At 42.0% G+C, this 4740-nt stretch overlaps 1 protein-coding gene across 2 annotated transcripts in view; it reads left to right on the top strand.

Moving 5' to 3' along the window:
* The first annotated feature begins 253 nt into the window (after positions 1–253).
* The window catches only part of LOC116076971 (schlafen family member 8-like), an 11734-nt gene continuing 7247 nt past the window's right edge, over positions 254–4740 (top strand). The window contains exon 1 of one of the 2 annotated variants that reach the window (XM_031351119.1): positions 254–577. The gene's annotated coding sequence lies outside the window, so the exon portion shown is untranslated. Of the gene's footprint in view, positions 578–1053; positions 1413–4740 lie in introns of those variants that run through there. The other variant, XM_031351120.1, reaches the window with a different exon arrangement.

The following is a 4740-nucleotide window of genomic DNA, read 5'->3' as shown; positions in this document are numbered from 1 at the left end:
TTAGTTCTCAACTCTTGTGAGAATCTCACCAGATTCTCACAAAAGCTTCACTCTCACTCTCTCTTCCCCTCGACTAGCACGAATCTGTGCTCCTTCCCCAGGGTTTTCCACATCAAAGAATGCCTTCAGGCTGAGAAGGCTCTAAGTCACTGCAGTGAGGAGGTCCGCCCACAGCCAAGGATGGGGGCTTAGCTGGAAAAGGGCAGCTAGATAGTCCAACAGTGAGCTCAACCTGGCAGCTTGCCTGCAAGCAGGCCAGAAAATCCAAGCAGTTTCGTTTTCCCCCAAAACAAGTAACTCAACAGCTAGAAGGATTGAGCCAGTTCGCTGTGACCACTGCTTGCCAAACCCACGCTGGAACAGGGGCTGCTCCTCTTGGCCTCACAGACCGGTGACCAATCCACAAGTGCGACACCATCCGGCTACTCACCAGAAGAATCGGCCCGGAGGCTGAGTTCTGGAAGGAAAGAGAGTCTTAACTACATTCTTGTCTGTTTCCATATTCTGCTTTCTGAGGCGGCCAGCGGAAGAAGATCGAGAGAACTCCTCAGAGTTTTTTCCGCACAAATTGGAAGCGGTGAGTGAGGGCCCTGGTGCCACCTTCGAGGGGGGCAAGGGACAGACGGGAGGCAGGCGCCAGAGGGAAGGGCCTGGAGAAGAGCTTATCTCCTTTTGAATACGTTTTATCCTTTCTTATATAATTCGTATGAGTAGATTTCATAAATAGATTGATTAGTTGGTAAACAGATACAGACAGATGGGCCCGTGACGGAACATTAGGATATAGAAGAACGAGTAGGAAGGAGGAAGAAAGAAGTGGTGAGACATCGGAGACCAGAAGAAACACGAAGAACAATCCGAAATCCCAATATAGCTAAGGTTCAGAATTATTAAAGTTTAGTTTACTAAGCACATTCTGAGTTTCAAGCTTCCGGGTGATCTCTTCCCGCGGTCCGGAGAGAGCGGGTGGGGAGCCAACCAGTGGAAAGGAAAGGCGGGAATTCAAAGCTGCCTTCGTGCGTGCCCGGGGATCTGGAGTGTGGGCTGTGATCCGGAAAGCGCGCCGTGATCCGGAAAGCGCGCCGTGATCCGGAATGCGCGCCGTGATCCGAAATGCGCGCCGTGATCCGAAATGCGCGCCGTGATCCGAAATGCGCGCTGTGATCCGGCGCGCGCTCTGGGATCTGGAGCGCGCTCTGGATCTGGAGCGCACAGGACCTGGACATCCGGTCGCCTATTCTTCGCGAGGTGCTTAGAGACCCTCAGCTCCCCTCCACCCTCACCGAGGTCTAGCCCACCAGATCTGGGACCCGGTGGCCTGAGCAGCCCAGAAGCCAAGGAGACATCCGTGTGTCTCTCCTGCCTGAAGGCCCGGATATTTTATCAGACTCAGCGACTGATTCCTTTTAAAAGTAGGTGCTGAGGGCTCGAGGGGCATGAGGGTGAAAAGGGAAGATCTGGGTGGGTGAGAGCCTGACCAGCCCGGCACAGAAGAAAGGGGACGCAGAGGGGCGGAGGGATGGGGGAGGGAGTCTGTCTCTGTCTGTCTCTGTCTCTCTTGCTTACCCTGGCTCACTTGCACTCAAGCTCTCAACAGGAAGTCTCTGAGCTGGCAGAATCTGTTACTCTTAGCAGGTGCAAATTAGAGTGCAAGCTCCAGGTCCCAAGGTGCAGTTTTGAAATTACAATGTTGAAAGGGATTCTGCAGATGCGACTAAGCAACCCCTCTCTCTAAGATACTGTCTTTAACTGAGGAAAGAGCCAAGAGATAGAAGTAGAATTGTTACTATCTAACCTAGGGTTTATAATCTAAAAGCTACTGGAAAAGAGCCAAAGACCCCCGTGAATTTCAGTTTCTCAAATATCACACATTCTACACGTTCTATTTCTTTTCTGACCCGGTTCTGCCCCAAGATGGCCAGTGCCAAACTTGTTTTGCAAAGTGTACTGCCCCAGCCCATCTAGAGTTTAATGTGTTCCACTCTTACTTTCAACACACATTCATCAGAGGCCTAATCTTTCACCAACTATTTATATGTAAGAGAGACAGGATCACCTTTCTGCAATTTCTCACGGAATGGTGCCATTACTATAGACCAATTGTCCCACAAGCCCCTACAATCATTTAACATTGAGAGACAACCTCTAGTACAGCATTATTCTATGTCATATGACATTTTTAGGATTTTACTCCCTAAAAAAACTCAATTATATAGATCTGGAGAGATGGCTCAGCAGTTAAAAACACCTCCCGTTCCTGCAGAAGACCCAGGTTCAATTCCCAGTACCCACACAGCAGTGAGCAACTTTCATAACTTTGGTCCCAGGGGATCGGATGCCCTTTTCTGACCAGGCCCCAGGCAGGTGATGTACACACATGAATACAGCTGGAGCTTAACCTCGACAGGCCTGCTGTTTGCCTTTCTCCTCTTCTTCACCTTCTCCCAGCTCCTGGACCACCATTTCCAAACCTTCACGCTCAGGATTCTGTTGTTTTAGTCCCTCAGCCTCCTGCTCCATCTTTAAGTTCACTTCTGTGCTGACTCTCATCCGTGGTAAATATTGTTAATGTTCCCATTTTAAAGAGAACCTTCAACTTCTCTTTCTTTATTAACTATGGGTTGGCTAGTCTGGGTCTTTCTTAACTCTTGTGGGATCTTAGTCAGGTAGACAAGGCGTTGGTGAAGAAATGATAAACAGAAACAGGCACAAGGGAGTATTGTAGCTGAATGTAATTTGTATAAAGTAGAAATTAGGTTTATATACTATATAGAAAATAGGGCAAGCTATAAAATTTATATAGGCAGGAGATGGCTACATCAAGGTCAGTAAAATTAAAGAGTCAGGTGCAAGGTGGAGGAGTAGTGGTGTTCTAGTTTTTTGGGGGGAGCTAGGTTGTCTTGGTAGTCTCAAGATAAATTTTTAGGGTCTGTCTGAGGCAAGTAGCTGAAGGTCATATTTTAGCATTTCTCGGCTGTAACATAAATAATTAGTGATGGGAGCCCTACAACTTCTAGCTTCTCACTGGCAGTAAAATAGTTTTTCTTTCTGTGTGAGACTACTCTAATAATAAGTGCTTAACTGCTATTTTTAACTCTTGAGATGCCTTGTCTGGTAAGAATTTTAGTAAAAATTCTCAGCTAATTACAACTAGGAAATCTAATAGGATTATTGAATCACTCTGAAGGCCAGGAAATAATATTTAATCTCAGTGTTAGCTATAACAAAATATTTTTAGGTCACCTTTATACCTGAATAAAGAAAGCATGCAGATCTCTCCACAGACTTAGCAGAGATCAATTTGGAACATGTCTGAGTTAGGAGATGCCCACAACTGACTGAAACCCCCAGGGGACAAACTCTCTTTGGAGTCATAATGCCTCTTGTCCATAATCAGGTTTTAACTCTGATACTGTAGACCTATTGGGGTAGACAAGTGCGTGCAGCATATTTCTCTTTATTTATTTTTTATTTTTTATTTTTTTATTTTTTTATTTTTTTGGTTTTTCGAGACAGGGTTTCTCTGTGTAGCCCTGGCTGTCCTGGAGACCAGGCTTGAGACCAGGCTGGCCTCGAACTCAGAAATCCTCCTACCTCTGCCTCCCAAGTGCTAGGATTAAAGGCATGCGCCACCACCACCCGGCCTTATTTTTATTTTTTAAACAAAGTTTTAGAAGGTCTCTCTTTATCGTGGCTAGAGATCTCAGGAGAACTCTAAAAACAAATGGAAGCACAATAATTACTATTACAAGAGTGTTAATAATAATAGCAAGCAAAATTATATACTGAATTTAATCTAAGGGATTTAATGCCTTTAGATTATTTTTTTATTTTTTGGCCAATTTATTAATGTTTCAAGTATCTAAATGACTTTTGTTAATGTCTGAAATGTCTGTCTTTAGTTGTTTTATATTGTGGGAAATATTAATATCTTTTTACACTCCCTGCAAATGGGCTTTAGTTTGTTTGTTTTTTTTTCTCAGTCTATAGTCTAAGCAGTTCTGGTTGAACAGTAGTAGCACTAGAGGTTTTCTTGTAGTCTGTGGTGGATGTAGCTTATTTATTTCTGTTGTCAGTGTCTGCTTTTTTTGTTTTTCTTGAGGCTCCCTAGGCTCTTTAACCAGTGGCCAGTACTTTCTGTCTCTTATCTCTCTTTAGTTTTTTTAGCGTCTTGTCTTTTTGTCTCCTTTTCTCTTCTTTTTTTCTCTGTCTTTTAATGACTTGCACTAAATTTCTCAGCAGCTTGTACTAAGCCTTTTAACAACTTGTACTAAATCTCTCAACAACTTATTTTGTAACCCTTTTAACTTTTATAATATTAAGGCATAACCATAATTTAAATAAAATCTAGTTTTTTAAACTTTTTATTTTTTTTAAATCAGTATCAAAAACATTATATGTAAGTTATAAAGTTTAGCTGTTAATTAGGGCTTTTTTTTTTTTTAGATGTGTTTAACTTCTAGACACAGCATATTGGCTTATTAGTTTTGCTATGTAAATTGAGACTGCCTTTAAACAAGTTAAACTAAATTAAAGTTTTAACTATTTTTTTAACATGAAACACAGTACAACAATTATAAATTTAAATAGCGCTCACCTCTTGGTAAGCAAAGTATGACTTTAATATTTAATTATATTATATAATAACAAAATTACAATTAATAAGATGTCAATTTAATAACTTTTGAACCAGATAATAAAGACAATATTTTTTTTTTTTTTTTTTTTTTTTTTTTTTTT

This window comes from Mastomys coucha, unplaced genomic scaffold (genome assembly GCF_008632895.1).
Source record: "Mastomys coucha isolate ucsf_1 unplaced genomic scaffold, UCSF_Mcou_1 pScaffold5, whole genome shotgun sequence".
Lineage (NCBI taxonomy): Eukaryota > Metazoa > Chordata > Mammalia > Rodentia > Muridae > Mastomys > Mastomys coucha.
This window is presented reverse-complemented; position numbering and strand designations above follow the sequence as displayed.